The following is a 24,037-nucleotide window of genomic DNA, read 5'->3' as shown; positions in this document are numbered from 1 at the left end:
CTGGACGAGACGTTCGAACAGGGGCATCCTGAACGGTGTATCCGTCATGGGTAGAGACCTGCAAAATTCGCGGTTTCGATGGCCTTCAGGATCGACTGCACATACCCCTGTACACTCCGGCAAATAACGCAAGTTTATTGGCTGCCGACTTGTAAGTCGTCCAGGTGGTTTGTCTGTGATTCGATCCTTCTTTGGTTTAGGGTTTATAACTGTTTGAGATTCGTCCAGATGAACAGTAAGCCAATAGCAAAATTATGTAAGATGTATATGTGTTTGAATTCTAGCCTATCGCCGAATGAATCCGCGAATTTTGCAGGTCTCTAGTCATGGGCTTTGCAGCACTGGCTTCCCAAGGTCGTCCGATCTCGGCGCACGCGGTATGCTCTTGCGGGGGGCTTGTCAAAGACTCCCGTCTGCCTGCCTCCCCTTCCAACGACTGTGGGCGAACTGCAGTTCTGCATCGCAAGATGGCTGCAGGCAGTGACATCTGAAATGTTCGCAAAAGCAAATTCAGTTACTGTTTAGACGTATACCGTGCGTCCGCCGTGTGACACATTGTCACATTGAACATTCATGAAATGTACATTTAAAAAAATATTTGTGTTCTTATTCAGTTATTAAAATTCGCAAGAAGGTTTTATTTTCTTTCGTATAAATGTTATAGCCTTGTGAATTCGCAAAAATATTTTATAAATATCCAGTACTTCATTGGGGCTCATCATTAGTATAAAAAAAGTCCCCCCCCCCCTTATTCACATGTGCATTATTATAGTCTATAAACACAAATTTTAACCAAAAAAAACCGACTTCAAAAAAAACTATTCCAAAACAAATAATTATGCATTAAAAAGTTTTAAAAAAATAATTGCGTATTATTCTACAACTTAATAACCAACTTAATTTTTCTACTCATCAATATGTAGGTACGATCTATGTGTTTACCACGCGAGAAGGTAATTTGATTGAATTTTAAGTAGTCTAATATTTTTCATTTCATTTTACATAGGATAACTCTAAAAAATATTTTGATCATTGTTTGGTTTGTTATTCATAGGTATGTGTTGAGTTAGATTTGAAGTGAGTAAGTACCTACCTACCTTCTCGCGTGGTAAACACATAGATCGAACCTACATATTGATGAGTAGAAAAATTAAGTTGATTATTAAGTTGTAGAAGAACACGCTATTATTTTTTTTTACTTTTTAGTGCATATTAATTTGTTTTGGAATAGTTTTTTTTTGTTAAAATTTGTGTTTATTATTTTTTTTAAGAATCTGAAGTACACTAACTAATTTGTCTGAATAACGGTAGCCCTACTAAACGTGCTGCTCATATGAGATAGCGCCTTTTAAATGAAACAAACGAATTCAGGGAGAAACGCCTATCTCAACAGAGGAAATCTACCTCGAGGACAATTTCAAAAGAGACTTGCGAAGAGCGCAAAAATAGACTTTCGAAAATGCGGCTTTACATGAAAAAAGTTTTGAACAGGGATAATATCGATAATCGAACTTGGTAAAAAGAAACTTTGCAAAATGGCAAATAATGTTGCACTAAGCCGTGTCAAAAGTTCGGAAGGCATAGCTTTATCAGATTTGGACGCCAACAAATTATTAATTAGACCACACGACGATAGATCGTTGACGGAAATAACGAGACTACAAAATCTGTCTTCCGACAATGAAGGTCACACAATACACCTTAAGTAATGCAATTAGAACGCTTGCGTCATGTTGCAATGCATAAACGAACGTAAGCGCATTGCAATTTGATTACAGACAGAAATTCTGCCACAGATCGCACCCTTACTGTAAGCCTTTAAGGAGTTCCATTGATCATCATATTCGACTACGACAATTACTTGACCATAACGACGTTACGGTAGGTGACTCAAATATCCGGATAGCCTATAAAAGATTCGGCCGAGTATCGTTAATTTGCTTCTAAGAATTGAAGAGTTACGTTACTTTGTCATGGATCCCATAGCCAGAACTTAACCAAACTCTCATCAAACTACCCTTGAAGTACATCCTTTCCAATAAAAAACGAATCATCTAAATCGGTTGGCGTGATATTGAGTTATTCGTCCATTTGTCGCGCACATACTCAATGCAAAGTTAAGACATATGGTTTTCTCATGGATGTCATTGTCAGAACTGGACCAAATTGAAATGGGACCACACGGGAAGCACCAGCTTTCAAATAAAAAAAAGAATCATCATAATCTGTTCTCCCAGTCAAATATTCTGAGGTAACAAACAAAAAAAAACAGTCCAATTGAGAACCTCCTTTTTTGAAGTTGGTTAAAAATGGAACTCCTATAAAATAAATGTAAAATATCGTACAAAAAGTATATATTATACATTCTATACGTACATTTATGTATCTAGACTGCAAAACTGAAATATAAATTATATTTCTGTACTTCTGGGGCATAAAACACTATGTCACAATAACCATATTTTTCCTGAGAGTGGTGTAAATAATTTTAAAGATTTTATACTCAAAATATGTGAATTTTTGACATATCGTAAATCGTAATGTTGTATGCCATTACAAAGAACCTCCAACGATGGTCAAATTCATGGTTAAAAGTGCATTTTTCTCCAAAGTGGACATAGTGTCTTATGCCTTCGAGGTCCAGAATTATTTTAACCCCGTCCACTCTTATTCGCGTTGTATGCAACCTCATAAATCGGCGGCTACATTATTCGTGTTTTTGACGGTCTGTGGTGCAAGGTTGAACGCGTTGTTTTCCTCAGGTCTTTCATGTTAATGTGCTATGTAGAACGAGAGCGGATTTTGCATAGAAAATGCCGACCGTTGTTTAACGCAAATTGTGTTTTTATTACTTTTTCACGTGGCATAGTTAGTCCCACTGTTTATAACTGCTCTATCAATCCGAGGGAGTGGCCCGGTGGGTTTGTGGCTGGCCTTGATGACGGGAACTTCTTCGTTCTGCGGCGACGGTGCGTGATTGCTCTTGCGGTTGGCATGTCTGGTTCGCGTTTTGCAGGCGCATTGCAGGATTGCGGCGGGAATTATTTCTCATCAAGTTGTTTGCATCCCTCATTGAACGGAACGAACATTTTCCATTGACTATTAATAGGGCATCTGTAAATATTACCTTGATTCATAATATAACTATTGCTAACCTGAAGACTGAGAAATATTGCCTACATTTTTTTTTTTTTTTAAACTAAGGAACATGTGGGTAGGGTAGCTAACAAGCCGCGAACGTGTAAGTTATACGTAACAGTACAAGTAACTACCATAAACTCTTAGTTCTTACAAAACAACTGTATGTATGAATAATTTTTACCAGTGATTTAACTGACCTTGTTGTAAAAGGTTTGTGTCGCGTAATTTATGTGCTTAATAATTATTTGATAAAAACTAACTTATATTTAATTGTGTGCATATTTAATTTTGATACTGACTGACCACATTTCAGAAGTAAGAGTGATGTCAGCTATCTACAATGTCATGCTACCGTTTTTAAATAATCACGTCACAACCATAATTTCAATCTTATCCCACTTAAAAAGATTTTATTTGTTTTGAAGCATTGAAATTTTTGAAATGATAACAAAACGTTAGGGCTCACTTTTGTCATTCTTAAGCAACAGATGACACTGAGATGGAGTAGTTACAGAATATATTTTAAATTACTTTCATCAGCAGCGAATTTGCCCCAAATTCTTTTCTGCAAGGTTGGCACTGCCGAAACTGCTCAAATCATATTTTCGCCGAAGCATTCATTACATGTTGATAAATCACACAAAACTGTCTGTCTTTATTACAGTAGAGATAAGAAAAGCAAAAAAAAAATGTGAAATATTAGATTTAAAAAGAAAACCGCTAATGTGTTAATGTAATTGCATTTCGAAAAATTTTCGCGGTGATCAGAGATTGAGTGTGAAATCAATATTCGAGCTAGGCTTACCAGCGGACGCAGTGTTTTTCCCCTGCGACTTGGTGTTTCTCACAATGTGTTCTAGTCCACCAGATTTTCAAATGCGTTTATGGGGTAAAAAAATTGCCTTCTTCAATCCTTACGAAACGCGATGTACATATTTGGCTAAGAGAATTTGTATCGATTACTACAATGGCTATATCGGTTCCGGACAGCGTCACTGAATTTGGAGAAAGATTTTAAAAATATATATATAAAAAAATAAAAAGTGAGAAGGCGGCAATAACCACGCGTCATTGTGTTCCCGTGTCGAGCCTGAAAACGATTTACTAATCGCTTTCTAATTGTCTCGACCGTTCTCTATCTGCTTCCGTCGTCATCTGTTGAGAGTCCGAGGACCGAGGTCGTCGTTCCTTCTCGGCAGCTGCGGCGAGTGGTATCCCCGCGGCTGTCACACTGTCGTACTTTTGCTTTCAGCACCTTCCAATGTGTGTGGTCGAACAATGTCACCGAAAACGTCACTCGCGCAGCCATGTTTGTTTGACAAGTTGAATGACCGGAGTTAACATCAAATTATTTTACATGTAGGACGGATTCTAAAATATGTTACATGCTGGACGGAATAAGTCAATCAAGAATCGTGCCTAGCAAAATTTTAAATGGCTTCCGTTTTTCGTCACAACCTAACTTTAAAATAGCGAAGCATACACGGGCGATTAACAAGGTTATAAAGGTGAAATAATTAAAATAATGTCTGTCAAATATTACCACATCCAACTATATTGTCGAATTTCAATATAAGCTACAGAAACATATATTTCACCTACACACACTGTTCCATATAAGTTTCAGGAACGTTCATTTCACCTCTACACTCTGTTCAATATGAGTTGCAGGAACATAAATTTTCTGACAGTTGAATTTTGTTATAAAACTAACAAAACAGATGTCGATACGTGATCAACTAGTCTAGGCTACATGGATCTTTGTTGGTTGATTTGTTTATTACGTCACAATATTCAGCAGGTGAAGTCCTATAATGTTCCTTGCAGCGCCTGTCAAAAATGCCTCGCGTTATACACTTACAGTCCGTAAAATGTCAACGTCGCACCAATTCCTCATCACTAGCACAAGAAAGCGAAGCAGTCCATGTAAATTATTTTGATTTCTTAGTTTCTTGATGAAGGCCGGCGCTGCTGTTTGCTGGGCACGGTGATTTTACTGGTCATATGGGGGGGGGGGGGGGTGGCTTTCGGCCCTTTACTTAATGTACAACTTTATAACCCCATGATTTAAAACAATAAAAAAAATATGTATACATTACCGTGGCCATAACTGTTGACTTGATCTGTGTATCGCTGAACTTGTAAGGTTTCCTTTGAATTCAGTTAACAATAGACTTGTAATTTGGTCCCATCAGGTTAAACTCAAGCTTTAAAAAATGAAATCTCGGAACTCAACCGGGTCATACACCCCTCCCTTCCTCTCCCCCGGTGCCTGGGCTCCTCCCTCTCGACCAAAGCGATGCAGGTTCGACTCGATATAGGATCGAACCAGAGTTTTTCGTAATTGGGAAACGCCTGTTGCCATTTTTTTTTTTTTTTTTTTGGTCGGAGAAAATCCCGTTTCCCAGTGCTAATGCATTCCGAAGCTGCTCCCATGTCACCGATCCCCCCCTCAGCTCGTCACCGAATACCTTGACGTCGACGAGATGCTTAGCTCTTACTCGTTAGTGACCTCGGTGAGCGTCACGCTCGTGTGTTTTAAGGGTCGTGGGCTCGACCCCGACGCCACGGCGTGACTCTTCGGTGTTAATCACGCTCGGCCACGTCATGCTCGTTCGAGCCTTTGTCTAGGCCTTGGCCATAGTTTTCCTGGGAAACAGGTTACCCTTGTTCAGATTCAGCGGGCTGGTTTGCTGAATTAAGACATTGGTTCCGGCCCTGAGAGCTCATCTCACCTCCACATCACCAGGACGAGAGATAGGGTAGGAGTCCATCCCTCTCGTACTGGCTCTTGTCAGGCTAGTGTCACCGCGTCGGCCGATCGCAGGGTTAGGGGGGGTCACTGGGACCTGCTCCGAGCATCAGAACCAACCACTGCCACCGCAAGACCGACTCCAGGCGATCCTCTGTGTGCGGATCGTATCCAGGGTGTTCTTAGTTCCAGGAACCGTGGGCTGTTTCGAGGGGAGAGCGCTGAAGCGTAGTACCTATTCCAACGGGAATCTGTGGTGTCGCAGAGTGTGTGCGCGCCGTCCCCGCCCCGTCCACTTGCCAGGTCGGCCGCAGCTGCGCCGCTTCGCGAGTTCGTTGACCTCTTTACCCCCCCCTCCCCCCTCCCCTCCTCCTTTTCCGGGCACCTTCGCCAACGCTCGCCACTTGGTTACCTGGCCTGCAGGGTTTCAGAAGAAACGCGTGTTTTCAGAATAATTTTTAAGACATGAAACGCCCGGTAAAGATTCATGAAAACACCCAAGGGTCTTGCATTACACCTTCATCTTAAGTTACACGCCATTTAGTGTTATGGTTACCGCCCAGATATCATAGTTGCCCTACGAACGACTAATCAAACAGCCTTGCCCCTAGAGGTGATACCGCGCTGGAAGCACCAATGAGCGTCGCACTGATCCCGCCTCACCAACACAGGCACACACCTGACTAGGTGGGCCCCTTAATCCAGCATTCTATTGTTCGGCACATTGTTTAATATGGCGTCAATCGAGCCGCGCGCATTTATTTACATTTTTTTTCCCGGGGTGTGAACCTTGGCCGTCTGGTCGCAGCACTGCGCTGCGGGAGTTTTCAGTTCGCTCAGAGTTCATAGTTACTATCGGTTTACGTTTCTGTACAGCGTTTCCTGTTTTCTACCGAGTTACATTCCACGTTATCACAAAAATACAGTGACGTTCGGTCATCCGGCATGGCGGTGATTCCAATCGTGCCGGATTGTGGACATTTTCCTGCATTTTGGTTTTTACGCCTCGTCGACTACGAGGGATTAGGGGCGGGCATATCGCGCCACCAGAACAAGACTACCGTAACTTTTTTAAAAAATGATAATGATAAATTATTGTAGTATTTGATGAGGCAATTAAAATATGTTATCAACCACATATTCTTCATGATAAGTTATCAGGAGTCTACTACAATGTACTGGTACAATTTGTTACTTTTTTTAATCCACTCTCATAGTAAACGTGGTTTCTTTAAATAATGATAGTTTTTATTTTAGTTCCAGGTAAGCAATATGTAACACAAATTAGAGAAATTAGGAGTAAGTTGGGTGTGGCATTTTGATAGAAACCATTGCAGCATTTGTTTGAAGTGATTTCGGAAAAAGAAGACACGGTGAACGAAACTGGGGGTAGCCGGAACGGTGTTCGAACCCGGGTTTTCCCGTTGGCGAGTGGGGCGTTTCACTGTTGCGCCTCTTGCTCTGCCCACGAATTTACTCGCTCCAGTCATTTCATGTCTCGGAAACTGAATTTGAGATGTTCCGTTCCAGTTTTCTCATGCCACTAGTAGGGTTGTATGAATTAATCTTTTTTTTTTACCAACCGATGCTTGAATTTTTAATTTCTGAAAGTGTGGTAATTGCAATAAAGATGCGCTCAGTGCAAGTGCTAATTTTCGTATTTCCTGTCCTCGCCGGCACAATATCCCGCGGAACTCCCGCTAACATGTTGTCTAACGTGTTTGGTCATACGGCTCTCAGTTCGCTTTGCTTTTGATTCTGCATGTATGCGAGAAATGCCCGTGAGCTGCGATTATGGTGAATTTGTCCGAACCTTTGCAAGGTTAAGAGAAAATTTAGTGCCAGCATTTTTTTTATCAAGACAGATCTACATATTGTTGCATTGAAGAAAATATTAAAAAAAAATACTCAAGGATAAAAATGATTTAATTGGTTAAATTTACATTCAGTGACCCAGAAAGTTTCAACAGTAGCTGTCTGTTCATTATAGGCGATTAGATGATCAATGAAATTAGGAAGGTTATAGGCGTAATGTGGTCAAGGAGAATAATTTTAATTGGGGTTTTAAATATAGGGTATGCCGACCTACATTTGTTCTCTTCGCTGGGCACAGCGAGGCGTGCTGCGCGCCTTTCCGTAGATCTTCACTCTGCGCCTGTACGTCCGCCACCGGGACGACAGCTGTGCGAAGTGGGTGGCCTAACGCGTGAGGCGTTCCTATTGTCCTCTCCAGCAGTATTCGCTATGATTCACAACATTATGTAGTTCCGGCTGTTGACCTTGATCTTAATATCGCGTTACTGCGCTGTCGGTTTTCTTTTCATTGCAGTTTCACATTTACACATTTGGTGTTCCCGTTAAAACTAAGGAAAGTTTATTATCCTGCGAATTCGCTAATCCGGTGTAATAATGCTCTAATATCCATATAAAATAAATATACTTAGTAAAAATGTAACACTGAATAACAGAAACGCACAGATTAAACTGGTGGATCTAGAAGCATGGAATTCGGAGGAAATATTCCTCGAGTACCCCAAGGGTGCAATAAGAAAGGATTTTTTGAAATTCCATCCCAAAAGGGGTGGTATAGTTCGTACGTAATAACTTTTTTTAAAGGTTACTATGGTGAAATTGTGTAAATATACTCTTCAAAAGAAATAAAATAACACGTGTTTAATTATGCATTTCTGAAAAGTTATATTCTAAGGGGGTTTTCGGAAGCGTTAAAAATGAACATTTCCCGTATTTCAAGTAAATGTTATACAGACTTAAAACTCGGCAGTGATTTTTTTTATATTGCATAGCCATTAATTGCGAACGAGGTTTTCCGGAAACATGCTCCCAAGGAATTTCAAGTCTGGGCAACACAGAGTAGTTCAGCTAGTATATTATAAAAGGCAGACTATAAAGGTTTTTCATACAATTAAATTATAAGGAAATATTCATTATATTAATATTTTTACTCTGGAAAATAATGTTAGTTAGGATATGAAAGTTTACATATTCATAACAAAAAACAAAACATAGACAATTTCAACACTTGACAAATACATAATCAATACACACAGCAACAAGGTATGTGGCATAAAACACTCCGAATAATATATTTGAATTATATATTTATTAAAACAGAACCACCTCAAGAAAGATTCAATACTAAAATGTAATAATATTTTATCTAACTGTGAGGTTGGACACGGGTACTGCAAATTAATATTCTGCCTTGTTTAACATTTCCAGAGAAATAAAAAAAAATCCAAATAAATAAAATTCTCTTTGTTTTTTGTTTATATGACCGTTCAATAACGTAGGGCCTATTAGGTTCAACTAAGAAATATTTACACAATCACTTTCTTTCAGTCCTCTTGAGATTTGAAGCCAATCACAAATAAATTAAATAATATTTGGCAGTGTTAAATTGGTATCCTTATATATGTTAATTTAGTAGGCTTGTATTGATGTAAGTTTCAACACTGAATTCAATGAGGAAGATAATAAAATTTAGATGGCTTCCATTTATAAGATATAGCTGGCTTACCCAATCCAAGATGGCTTATCCCCACACAAGATAAAAGTTTTTTATCACTGCTACTAAAATTCCAAACAAACCCTAAATGCAAAAAAAAAAAAAAGATCGTATGATACAGTCTACTAAAGACTTATACTCAACTCCTGGTATTAGTTAAATAGCACCAGCCAAGTGCTACAACCTATTCTGAAGCTAAATTAATTAAACTCTTCAGCATCCCGTGTGCTGTCGTAAGCCCAAAAAAGGTTTCTCCTCGTTAAAACAGGATGTTCCTTAATATCTCAAATATTAACAGTGCATTGTTTAACAATTACTTTTGCACAATCCAAAAAGTTTTAAAAATGGTTAGCTATACAACCCCTATGCAAACACCAAAAAAGACTAAGGAATCATACCACAATTAACTAACTTAAAATTAAAAAGTACATCAAAATTGTTTTACAAGGTTTTCCAACAAACATAAATAATTCAGACAACTACGAATTTAACCTACAACTGTAGCCAACCACAGTCTCTGGCAAAATAACCATGTACCAAAGAAGAAACAAATTTCTCCATGGATTAAAAAAGTTTAATTAACTCACAAATAAAATCATTAATTACAGTGAAGCCTATAGTTCACAGGTATGAGAGCCACGTCTGAACAGTTCCGAAGTTCTCTGATGTTTGTTGATCGCTCGTGAGAAAACACCAAATTGCAAAGATTTATATATAGTTACGGTCAAAGAGTATTTTAAATAACGCCAACGTAACCTAACCTTTTACTTCGGTAAACTTCGGAACTGTTTGGGTTGTGGTTGTAGTTTTCATCTCTGTGAACTGTAGGCTATCCTTAATTACGGCATGAAGGCAAGCCCTGTACGCCACCGGGCGTACACCGGTATGGCCGTGTTCCTGAACGTGTCATATGTGAGATGTTTCACTGTAATTACACGTTGGACGAATTCCGTGTCAGAGTCGCTGTTGCTCAATAAGAGATTGATTGTATTAATTGATACACCATTCGTGAATAACATTCACAGTTGCGATTATCTCACGCAAGATTAATAGCTTCTCATTAGCGGTAAAGTGCGCGAGTGTGGGAGTGTCACTCTTCACTCAAGTACGGAGTACTCATACTCGCTTGGTGGAGGTTCCGCAGCCAGCTGAATTTCCATACTTGCTCCGCGTTGTTTTGCCATTGTTTTCTTTATCATTGGCTTTTTAAAATTTGTTTTAAGCATCAGTATTATGTATTATTGATCAAATTTGTCCCATTGTTAAATTATTTAAATGCATAAGGTTTGGAAATATTTTGATTATGATTTCATGTTTTATTAGTGTAGGTATTAATTTTACGTGCTTGTATTTGATTGACTTGATTCATTACCCATGGTATATGAGAATTATCACCAAATAACGATACTTTCTTTTTTACTACTAACATAACGTAAAGGTGTATGTACTGTAAGATCATGGAATTTTCTTTTTCGTCTTAGATATTACAATATAAAAGAAGTATGCACAGCACGTTCGCGGGAAATTGTGTGCATTATCTCCTTGACAGTAGCTATATATATATATATATATATATATATATATATATAATTTATCCTTAGGTGATATAACTGTATAACTGCCAAAGGGAATCGTTTCCAGAACTTCAATGGTTCGCAATATTGGCTTTATTGACTTGTGGGAATATAAATAATTCGTAAAAAAAAAAATTGTAGTTCCAGTTAAATAAATCGGGTTTAATGGGTTTAACTGCCGGAAATTTAGAAGAAGAAGAAAAACGCCAGGTCTATAATTCTAAGTTTGCGTCGATTGGCTTACAACTCAATTGGGCCAGAAAATCGAAGGGTTTAAGGGGGTTAGGTGGTAGGGAAAAAGTGTTTATTTTATCAAGTTCACAGAACCTTAAAGATTTATCGCCCACAATCCCCCCAGAAAATTTAAAATCCATCAAAATATAATGTTCACAATGACCGAATAGTCAATGCCTGCGTAATAAAAACGTTTGAATAATTTTAAAATCCTGCGTGATAGAAACATGAACGTAACAAAATAAAACCGAGAAAACCTCTCCGAGAACTATAAACTAAGATTTTTCTATGAAGCCTTACATATTCTTTGGTCATATTAATATAGACGCCTTAAAAATATTATTCAGAAATTCATACAATATCAGCTACTTAGTTTATTATCTTACACATTATTAAAATTTTCTCAGTTAAATGCGAGAATATTAAAAAAGAACAATTTACACACTAAAAATACCACCTGAAAACGTCAGACCCAAACAACAAGCGGGACTCTTAACCCAAAACCTTTTAGGTTGTTATGACAGCACTTACACCCATCTGCAGTTCAGTTCCCTCATTTTAAACGTTTAGACAACATTACACTTAACAAGTGAGCCCCCAGGCGGGCACACCACCAGCGCATTTTTCGGTTGTATGCCGCTTCACAGTCATGTTAATTTTTTTGATAAATACATATTTTTATGAAGACATATTTAAAAATAAACATAATTGCATAGGAGCTATTTTGCATACTGCGTTACCCGTTTGTGGTAACCCGTAAAATGAACATATATTGTGTAACAACGACCCGATTGATCAGACGAAAGTTTCAATTAGGAATATTTCCAAGAATTTTACAAATACCGATAATAATGGCAAAAAACATATACCAAGACCGTTTCCCTGTATTTCTATAAAAACCTCAAAATTAAAAAAAAAAAAAAAAAAAAAGCTCGAGTGCACGCAGTTTCGGAACGACCGCTCGATGCGCCGATGCGCCGCAATGCGGGAGGCCGGAGCACGGGGGTCGCCCGGCCGAGAGGCAGACACCGCCAGGCGCGCTCGTGCCCTCTGGCCGCCGGCACGCGACACGCTCGTTCTCGTGAACCACGTCCCTTCGGCCGCCTTCAGAGACACTGCGGCTCATCGCCTTTCTCCCGCAGGGTGTCCACTCAACAAAATTACTTTTGATTTCAAATTTACCTACCTATTTTTATATAAAAAAAAAAGTAATTGCCCATTTTGAGATTTTTCTGAAAAATTAAGAAAATCCAGCCTCTACCATCACCGAACCTGTGTTTCCGTACCATGTGCGTCTCTGCAAGAGGACGGGAGCAGATAGCAGTTCCCGAAACGTATCTTGTTTCTGTTTTAGAAAACTGTTGTGTTTGTTTCGTCTTTTCGTTTGGTCGTGTTTTTGTCTCGTTTTGACTGTTGTGCTGAATTTTTTTGGGTTCAATAGTTTTGTGCTGTCATCATTTGTGTTTTTTTTTTTTTTTTTTTGGGAAATTATTGTGTTTGTTTCGTCTTTTCGTTTTGCTGTGTTTTTGTCTAGTTTTAACTGTTGTGCTGAATTTTTTTGGTTCGGTATTTTTGTGCTGTTATCATTTGTGGGTTTTTTTTTCGTTCTGTTAGTCCATTTTTCTTTGTTTTTCTTTGTTGACCATTATCCTGTTGTGGAGTATTGTGTAGCGTTAAATCCTGACAACAGCAATTTTTTGCTTAATTTGTGTTTTTTGTCATTTGTGGTTTTTTTTTTCTTCTACATGCATACATGTGCTAAGCAATGGCGTATGTCCTAAAGCTTACATCAAGTCATGCACTCCCATTGCACAAATCTTTCAAAGATAATACCATATCTAGCCTAGAATTATATTTACAAATTGACGAATTCAAACATAACCTTGCATACGCCATTTCACAGTGTGTATGACAATAAAATACACCACCAACTAAAAAAAAAGTTTAAGCGGTGGAAAATTGGACCACGACATTTACCCCTCAAATTACTATCACTGTGAAATTTCCATGACTTTTTCGAAATTAAAAAGAATAATCCCCGACTTTCCAGAACGTAACACCCTGTCCTACATTATACATGCCCATTACACCCCGCATGTATGCGTCCAGAGTTTTCTTTGTGTCTCTGCAGATTTTACATGAGCCCAACTTAACTTGTAATAGTCTAGATCTAAGATAGGAGAGTTAGTCATGGCATCAATCGCTGCCATGGCTGGCCAATCCCCGCACAAAGCACACGATGCATGCGACCTTCTCCCTGCACGGCTAATCGCAGCACGACCAGGCGTATATGCTTCGGCCTGAGACGCACCTAGGTCCCTCCCTAACCCGGGCCCCTTCTACAAACACTTGGTTATAGTTATGTTAAAAGAAGAGGAATTACGTTTGATCGGTGGCACGGCACAGGCCGAACATCGACCGAAAGTCATCACAAATTACATTCGGTCTACTGAATGCTACCCGGCTGGTATTAACTTTTGCACCACAGTACAGCCTCTGGAAGCAGATACGCAGCGACTAGGTGACCTTGAAGAGAATGAAGGGGGGGGAAAACGAACAACATAAATAAAATAGTACCGTTTCTAAGCAAGACGTGTAATATATAATATATATATTTTTTTTAAGTTTTTCTAGTGAATCGATATCTGTGTGATAATGAAAGGGCGTAGTCGTGAGAGTGGGTAATGGGACGTACCTGAGTCGCATTTAAGTAGGTCATGGGTTTGATTCCGGCCGACTGGACGTTGATTACAAAGCTGTTGGTAGTTGTTCGTGCTCATTTTCGTGAAACCCCGTCCCTTGGTAAAATCAAACCCAACAGCCCCTCGCCATACATTCAGAAACAATTTCATTTAGACAACATGATGTTGAGTCCAAGATGTTTACAGCGTGCTATTTCTGGAAACTTTCGTGAGCCACAAATCTCGACTCGTATGTGTGGTTGTCATTGATTTGACAAGTACGTCTGTGAATATAAATGTTCGAATAGCTGAATCTAGGTCAGATGTGCACGTTTGTATTGCTATAGATGATACAGAATAGTTAACGGCGAGAGCTAAATAATTTATATCGATAACCTCAGGGAAGGTATCGATAAAAAAAGGGGGGGTGCTTATAAGTATAGGGGGTAAATCACTAGTGCAGGTTGCGTGTAAGACCTGCCATGTTATCATTCTATACCACACATGAGAGTAGGAACAGTCTTGTCGGTAACATGTATTTGAGATTTTTTTTTACACAATTGAGCGAAAATTTTGTTGCACTACAGTCGTCGGTTAGAATTAACTGTTTTTGTTTATTCCCTCGTTGCCCATAATACTATTTTGCTAATTCAAAATTTAATAGTTTTAATACAGAACAAAAGAAAGTGTCACACAGAATCCAAGCTCTTGATCGTGGTGCAGGGAGTGGCCAACGTTAATTATTGTTGTAATAATAAGTGACTTTATCTTGGGCTGTAAATAAGCTATCCGTTCTTCAAAGATGTGAAATATGGTCATTGACAATGACTCATTAACAGTTGTGATATTTTATTAATTATTTTTTATGCTTCAAAAATACTTAGGATATTTTTGACTTCGTAAGGTATGATTAATAGAAATTTGAGAGATTTGTGAATTACTGGCAATTATAATTTGAAGGTTCGTGACTACATCGTAACTGCTAAGGGTCCATGAGGTATTTTATTCGTATGTGAGTATGTTAACATGTTTTTGAAATAACTTGTTCGAGCGAGAGTGTCGCCACGGGAAAAAACGCTGGACTTGCTTTCGGAAGAACCCGGCGTTCGAATCCCGGCCCCGTCCAATTGTTTTATATTTTTTTATTTCTATACTCCATTGTTTCTTGAAATGACTTGGGGCAAATACTTGGTACGGTGCCTTGGCGTAGGCCACGACCGGTGGTTCCTTCCTGGGTTTCTTTGGCCCGCGACGTGTGGGCTGCGGGACGCGCTTGGTCGGAAGGCGTCTGCTGACACGTGTTCGTCTCGTCGGTCCTCGGGTCTCCCCGGGGGGGACGAAGGCCCACCCACGGCTGCCGGGCGGCTCTGCTCGGCGTGCGAAGCCTCGCTAATCGAGCCGCCCGCCAGCGCATACTAAGGACAATGTGTAGCCACGGCGCGTATTAAGGCGCGGCGCGCGAGGGACAGGTGGGAAGGTGGAGCCCACCCGGGAAGAAACCTCGCGATTTGAGCCGTGTCTGGACGAACAACATTTTAGAGTGCGCTGAGGACGGACGAGTATTTTTGACGGGAATACGTCTTTAAAATTGCTTCCATAGTGGGAGGAAATTCAAAAAACGAATGATAACAAAATCGGGGGAGTTACAGTTTGGTGTTGCAGCTACATATCCATCATCTCCATCCAAAATTTAATAACACCACTGGATAATTACGGATCAAATAATTCGTTACGCTAATTGAGGACTGTGACGCATCGCGCGCGGTGGAGGGGGAAGCGCCGCCATTTTGAGGTTATTTTGCTGCGTTTAGAGATTTAAATTTAGTATAACTTTTGACTGGAGAAGCTACGACGTTCGTTTGAGTTCCCGTCGTCAGCTCTCGTCAAAATCTATCGATTGCATATATAAAACAGTGTAAAATAATTACAGTCAATACGTATGGTGTTAAATGAAAAAATAGCGTATTTTATATTTTGTATAGAAAATATTACCTATTACAAACTTGGATTCACGTACAACACAAGGCCGTGTCCATGACACAGCCGCACCCATTTTTTTTTTTTTACATGAAAGATTCTTGAAAGCACCCAAGCAACGACCATATATCATAAAGACCGGAAACTCAACGCTGTTTTTCTGTACCTACAAACAATCGCCGATTACGCTGCCATCTATGAATCTACAAATGAAATACCGTGATCGAAAGTGCGTTAACGATATAAATCGATATGTATAATACAAATCGATTAGCAACGTGTTTCGAGCTATCGAACTGGCTATTTTCCGTCGTATAATAATAATATTAATAATAATAGCCTTTTGAATTTGTTTCATAATCTTATTTGCAGGATGCTCGATACAATTTCAATGTGCTGAAAGTGATCCTGTGTTAAAAAAACTGTTCATTTTTTTTTTTAAATTTAAACTTTGGACTAAATGAGATCTGCTAATTAAAATTCTCCTTAGTTATCACAGACACGATCAGGTGGTAACTCAATTCTTTCAAGTCACGTTTGGGCACTACATTTTTCTTTTTCAAATGGAAAATCATTAAAAACCCATTTAACCTAGCGGGATGAATAAACAAAAAGAGTCAAAGTTACAAACATAACCCAAGAAAAAAAAAAGGAACATGAATATAACATTTGATGATTTCACAATTTAAATAAACTAAAAAACTAAGTTTTGTGTACATAGTGCATCTCACACAACTATGTAAACCATAATATGGCAAGGTTGAAACAACACTAAAAAGGCTATTTTTAAAGTTCAATACATCCATCCTTCACTGTCCACAGAATTTTGTTCTTTCGACTCAAGTAGCGACTTGAGTGGTGCAGTACGCTGGGGAATCGGTGGCGGGAGAATGGGGAGGAGATACCTAGGCATGCACAAGTGTTCCATTGGGCCATAAGTTTTGAAAGTGGGAAATCGATGCCACATATTGCATCCGGCAACCAGCATCAATGAAGGCAATATTCAGGCTGTATGTTTGGTCCACTGAAAGAGGCATTAGGAGGGTAATGATTTGAAGACAATGCTGCAGTCAAACAGTACATGTGCAGTTGGCTGCTGGAGCACCAGTCTTCTTTTCATGAAGGGATCAAAAATGGGAGGGGGGAGGAAGTATATATGCTTAAGGAAACTATGTAGAAAAAAAAGGCATTCCACTTGTAGTTTTCGTATATCACCAATAAATCTGTATAAAAATATTCCGGTTTATATTTGAATGACCCTATTATCTAATTCACTTTTAAGAATAATATTGTATATTGTTGCATTCAAAATTTACATTAAAAAAATGACATTGTGACTTACAAAAAGTCAACAGTAAATACAATATTAAAGTTTACTAGTCAAGCCTTGAAATTTTGAGTTAAAATTCAGCATGAATTATTTTTGTGTTAAGTCTAAACCTTTAGACCTCATAAATCATAAATATTTTCTTCAAAAGTTGTTATTTCAAGATCAAAAGTAAAGTAAAAGACCTAGTAATTGTATCTCACTTACACAACTTTAAAGTGTACAAATAAAATCATATATAGTTCTCAGAATGAGTTTCCTTGGCCCACTCGTGTTTCAAGTATACCAGCTTTCTCACATTACACAAGGTAGCACACCACACTTTTCTGATGGTTCATAAATTTTTGTGAAGGAAAATAGTATAAATAATGCTGTAAAGACCTAATATAATTTCTGGTTTGAAGCTAACTACTGCTAAATAAATCTAAAACCAACTGTATAGCTCTTAGAAACATATGTACTATGGAGTAGATGAAAGAATTGGACTGAGGATACCTTCTTTCTCTTCACCCACAAGATGAAACAATTTATATTTAAACACAATGTGGGTAAATGTTCCATATAGCGTATCCAAGCCTATCCCTTGATCCTAATGGCATGATCCTGAATATATTGATCCTGTGGTACATGATGCTTGCTGTTTTAATTTAGTACATAGAAAGATCCTGGATACAATAATGGGGTGATGTAACAATGAATTCTGATGGTATTATCACATCAAATAAAAATCTGAAAGTAATTTTTTTTTTACTTCCTAAAATTATTTTTATTGTAATATTTTTGTTATGTCCAGGATCTTTGATGTACTAAATTAAGACAGCAAGCATCATGTACCACAGGATCAATCATACAGGATCAAGGCTTAAACTTGAGTACGTGATAAGGAACAATTACCCACGTATAACAAGAAGATACCAAAATTTAATTATAACTGAACAAAAAAATAAGATGCAGTAAAGGAATGCTAAGGGTAATGGAAAGTCCTAAATAGGTAATTTCATTTTCTGGTTTATAAAATAGCCTATTTGAAGCATAATATAGATTTTCATGTACACAGGTGAGATTGGCACAATTTTAATTGTTTCGCTATCAACATTTTGCAGAATACTTTATTTTATTAATTTAATTGGAGGTCTATGTGCATTTTAGCAATGCAGTCAGCATACAGAGAGCAAGTGCAATAATTAAAGTTATCATTTTTTGTCTCTGAATATATTATTTTCACTCATTGCAGTAATGTTTGGTTACATTAAAGTTTCAAAAGATATTTAGAAAGTTTTAAATAAATAAGAATGGATGCGATAGTGTACACTGTACAGAAGTTTTATTATTATTTTTTTAAATTTCCACCCACTGGTATTTTCAACTTCTTGCAGCACTGGTTAATCCTAAAAAAATTGTTTCAGATCAAAGTTTTATACAAGTTTTAGAAGAATTGCAATAATTGTTATAGATTTTATAGTTAACTTAATAGAGTAATTAAGAATATTTGTTTGTCCATTAACCCCTCATTATTTTACCCACAGCACCCTTGGTGGTTATCAGGTGGTTATAAAATTTTTTAAAATTGACAACAAATTTGAACAGATTCTATGGTGTGCCTACTAAGATAGTTAGGAGTTTTTTGTCCTCAAACCCTTGTTTTTTCCCACCCCTTAACAGTTATGGCTGGTCATATTCAAGTATGTAGACAAAATTTTTGGTAATACTCCTTTAAGTTATAATATGTTCAAACAGATGTGATATGTTTCATGTTATGGGAGTTGAAGTGATTTAAATGTTTTTCAAAAAATCTTCCCCATTTATACCCCTTTTGTTGGCCTATATCCATTAACAAACTCAACTGAGAATTTCCATAACCATATTTTATGTATTAAGTGATTTATTTGTACAAAATTATGGCAGTTATAATGACAATAAAAATGTGGTACATACACATGGTAACGACTGCAACAGGTAGTCTTTCTTCGAAACATACCTAACAGTACAATTTATTCTAGTCATGAGTTTGCTTTTTTCAGCTAATTTATAATACCTGAACAATTTTAACTTACAAGAAATGTAACACATATTTAGTACTTACAGTTAAATTGATCAATACTACTTTTCACACTTTATTCTACAAATGATATTTAATCCCTACAGTCAAATAAATTAACCAAAAACAATTCATTTGGAATCAAATAACAAAATACTACTAGTTTATAAGATGGTAAGAATTCATTTAAAAGCATGTGTTATTTTTTAGTATGCAGACTTTTTTGGGAGCTGCATGTATATAAAAGCTTGTAACCTTTTAATTTTATTTTAGATATTTCAATTTTCTCATGTTACTCAATACATGTATGTGTCCACTGGCTTACGTAAAACACTTTTACATACATAAAAAACTTTTGTATAATTGTGCGCTGTGAATACAGGTAATCCTGAATGTTCTTATGAAGTGACATCCAATTTTAAATATCATTTAATTTAACACAATAAATCAAATGAGTGGTTGTAACTTATAATGAACACAAAAGTAAGAAAAAAAAGGCCACACGGCAGAAATGGTAGTTAAAAAAAAGGTAGAGGGCTCAGTGGAATTTCATTACATTTACAAATCGGAATACTTTTGTAGTTTATAATGTAAAAAAAAACCTTTATACTGAATAGTTATTGAACATAAAACATCAAGTAAAATAAGTTTTTAAGTGTGGATGTAGAACTTATTGAAGGTTCAATTGCATACTATACTACAACTTACTTTCTAACTAGCTGTATATACATCACATGATCATAGGTTATAAATATGTTGAAGATCAACATTTTAAATTTTCCTCTACAATTTATGGTCAGCCTTGCTATGTTTAAACTCGAATTACAATTCTTTGAAGAGAGTGGCCCAATCCCATGTATTGTGAATTTTTTTGCAATGTGATTCAAGGAATTGGACTGATCGGAAAAAAATGTTAAGGCAACAGATAAGGGAAACAGTAGAGAACTGTGTAGGAGGTTTAATAAAAAAAAGTATCCCGGTCACCATACCAATCTTTAACATCAAATAAAAAGTGTGAAATACCCCACACATATATGTTTGTATGCGCCTGTACAAAGGTTGTAATAATGGACTGCATGTTGACCAATAATGTTAAATACTGCTTCATCACATGTAAATGCTACCTGTGAATAACAAAGGACCTTAGAGGCAGGTGAAAATATATATCTGCACAAGTAGATCTTACAAGTTATGTTATGTAACATAAACATTTCACCTATATTTGGCAGCATTCTAGACATAATAAATTATAACAATAGATCCATACTTCACTGTCCACAGAATTAAAATATGTTGTAGCAGCACCACGATTCAATTTGATGCAGTCACATGTAGTGAAAGCTCCAATATCAAAATGTTCGGAACATACATATTTAGTTTTAAATGTTTCAGCATTACTGGCATCAAGGTCATAGCCAATTGCAGCAATCCACTTCAATAACCTGGAAACAAAACAAAAAAATTTTATAGTGTGAGCTAGTACATACTTAAATCAGTATTTCCAGATTATTAGCTAGCATGTAGCATACTATAAATATAAGGTATAAACATACATGTATTTAATTATGTGTATTTAGTTTAGCATTACCACTCAATGAACGTATATATTTCAGAGGTAATGTTTTATTATTAAAGTGCTGTAGAGTGTAATAAATTTGGTGGGTTTCTCTTAATTACGATATATTAATTTTCATTGAATCACATATTGTATAAATAATATAAATTCAGTAACACAAAACGATTTTTAGGGTTCATATCACAAATCATTACATTTAAATTACTGATTTATGGTAATTTTACTAAGCCCATACTATCCCCAAATGGGTATATGTATATATATGTGTATACATATGTGTGTGTATGTATATATATATATATATATATATATATATATATGTATGTGTATATATATGTGTGTGTGTGGGTTATTAAAAATAAATAAATGATTATACTACGTAATTACAAAATTATTATGTGCGCAAATTCAGGTCTCGATAATATCGCTCTATAAATCCTGTATAATAAGCCTTAACATAAATGCCTAACCCTTAACATGTTAAACCACTTATTGTAATTTTTTTAATATAAACATCAGTACTCACTTGCTTCGGCTTCATGGAAATCTGAATGTTGTCACATCAGGATTAACAGTAATACTGTTCCTGCACGAAGACACAAAACATTGATGTGTATTCACAGGCATCTTCATCGGCTTCTTAATTCACAATCATATAGGAAAATAATTCAAAATGATAAATCAAACTCCATTGTAAAATCCATCTTTCACTCGACCAAAATCTACTACAAACCGAAAAAAAAAAGAGCGACTATAATGCTCAAATCAATCTGTAAACGAATATTACTGCAAAAAAAAAACAATTTTTACAAATCAACTGTTTTTGAAATCAAAATAAATTAATATTACACTATATTTATTGCATTATTAGTATTTATTGCATAAATTTAGTTTCTTATAAACATTCAATTGACATTTGATTATGAACACTAACGCTACCTATGAATTTACAAAAGAACTAGGTCAATCTACTAGCGCTATCTGTTGTGCAGATTAAAAATAGTATCTGGGTACATAATGGCCTATTAGAGTTGCCACCCCCCTGCACCCAAGGGCCTTACACTACACCTTTATCTTTGTTATATCTCCGCCATATAATGTTATGGTTGCCGCTCATATCTCATAGTTGCCGTTTGCACGACGACAAGACTACGCGCCAGTTCAGGGACAATATCGCGCTAGAAGCGCCAGCGAGCGTCGCACTTACCATCCCGCCTCACTAACACAGACACACCCCTGACTAGGCGGGGCCTCCGAGATTGCAGTGGGGCCCCGAACCCCTTGGTTTTGACATCGACTCGATGCCCACAAATTTGAGTGTTGCCGAGGACTGAAATCGAATCCGTGACCATGGCCACATTAGCGAGATGCATATTTTAAAACTATTGGGGCCCTGCTTCGAATTGCCTTCAACACGCCATCTAGGGTATTTTCTTATAAAAATTAGCCACAGATTGCAGCACAGATGCATTATTTATGCCAAATTTGGATTAACGATTAAAATATTTATATGAAACAGCTGGCCAATATTCTGTTTGAAAATTAAGAGTTCATGAGTGATTCAATTATTTTACTAGTTGGAATGTAGTTTTGTATGTTAGAATGATAAATTAAATCCCATAAATAGTCGTTGTGTGATATAAGTATTTTACTCTTCAAATAAGGTATTAAATTAAGTAGATTGTCATAAATTCGCGGTATTTCAAATGAGTGTAAGAATTAAAAAATTCGGGTAAAATCTTCGCTAGAATTAAATTTATTTATTAAAGAAAATAACCAATATCTTTAGCTGGCTTCAGATTGCTTTGTAGTGATTCCTTATGCTACAGGCGTGAGTGTACGATTATTGCATAACAGTTAAAATGCATAGTTTCAGACTATAGTACTCCCTGTAAGCTACCATCACATGTCTTGAAAAATTATTGACATTGACATTATTGACAAAATTATTAGCCTATATAGAGGCCAAAAAGTATATCCTTCCAAACGGTTGTACACCACAAACACGCACAGAGATATGCGGGGCTTGCCCCGACTCGTCGCGGGGGAACCGGCGGTGGTACGCCGGGGGTTATCGCGTTGGCCCCGCCAGCGGCTGCGCAGCTCAGCTGATGCGCGCGGATGGCTTTACGACCGCCCCTCCCCAGGCTCGCGACGTCGTTCGAGGACACGAGCACGTCGTCGAGAAAAACAAAACACTTGTTTGCATGGCCCGCCTCGGAATTTACGGCCCGTTTGGATGTGACCTGGAGCGGGGTGGAAAGATACAGCTCCGAGCGCGTGCTCCGCTAGAGGGTAGAAGTGCGTTGCCATGCCGTGCAACAATCTGATGTGTCCCGAACCGTGCATCTTGCAAGGACATCGACACACCAGTCAATGTCGAGAAGAAGAACAAAAATATATCATCGCAAAAATTAATGCATCTATAGGCCTATATATATTTTCCTTCTGACTGGATAGTGCCTGCATTAATTTTTTGCGACGTAAATATCAATAATTACCTCCGCGCTCGTTCAGAGGTTAATTTTCAAAGTTTCTGTTTTATATTGTATAACATTCTTTCCTTCTTTTTTTTAGCCATTACTGTAAATTATGCCTGGTTCTTAGGTTGCTATTATTCTCCCTGTACGGAATTGGCCAAAATGGCATCTCTTCGTGCACAAAATTAAAGGCGCGAACGTTGCAGCAATAAATCTTAATTTAAGTCACTCACAAACGCGACGTTGTAATAGTGCGCAATTGCCTTGTAAGCCAAGAGGTCTTGTGATGTCAGATCACTTACTTTAGAAGACATTAAATCTTTTCAGTGTTCCAAATTTTTCAGCGACGATTCAAACAATGCACAAAAAAAAACTCCGTATCTAATTTCCAAGTCTCAAGGTCGGAAGAAATGTTTATAGTAAAAAAAAAACAGTTTCATCTGAAAGTTACATTGAATGACTATTGTATTTTATTTGCAATATTTATACGAGATGCAGTCACAAGCTTACTAATTTCGTTAGTATCTACCACCCTTCCTCTATGCTTGCAAGACTCGCCGTTTCAAAAACTCTTGTGATTAGCTGTTTCTTGGCTTCTGGGGGGGTCTCGACCGTGAAGGAAAAAGAGAAATATTCAGTGACATGTTTTAACTGGTATGTGGTCACGCTGTGCTCAAAAGTACTCACGTACACAAGACCAGCCAGAATTTAACGGAGGCGGTGATAGTATA

General features: G+C 37.4%; 1 protein-coding gene and 1 long non-coding RNA gene across 6 annotated transcripts in view; one reads left to right on the top strand and one right to left on the bottom strand.

Moving 5' to 3' along the window:
• The window catches only part of LOC134528215 (glycogen synthase kinase-3 beta-like), a 251,874-nt gene that overhangs the window by 139,555 nt on the left and 88,282 nt on the right, over positions 1-24,037 (top strand). The gene's annotated exons all lie outside the window — the stretch shown is intronic.
• On the bottom strand, positions 18,201-21,931 carry LOC134528217 (uncharacterized). Its single transcript, XR_010074365.1, has 2 exons — positions 21,353-21,931; positions 18,201-20,692 (listed from the first exon to the last, which is right to left on the bottom strand). It is a non-coding gene; the product is annotated as an uncharacterized LOC134528217 (long non-coding RNA).

The sequence above is a fragment of the Bacillus rossius genome, chromosome 1 (genome assembly GCF_032445375.1).
Source record: "Bacillus rossius redtenbacheri isolate Brsri chromosome 1, Brsri_v3, whole genome shotgun sequence".
Classification (NCBI taxonomy): Eukaryota; Metazoa; Arthropoda; class Insecta; order Phasmatodea; family Bacillidae; genus Bacillus; species Bacillus rossius.
This window is presented reverse-complemented; position numbering and strand designations above follow the sequence as displayed.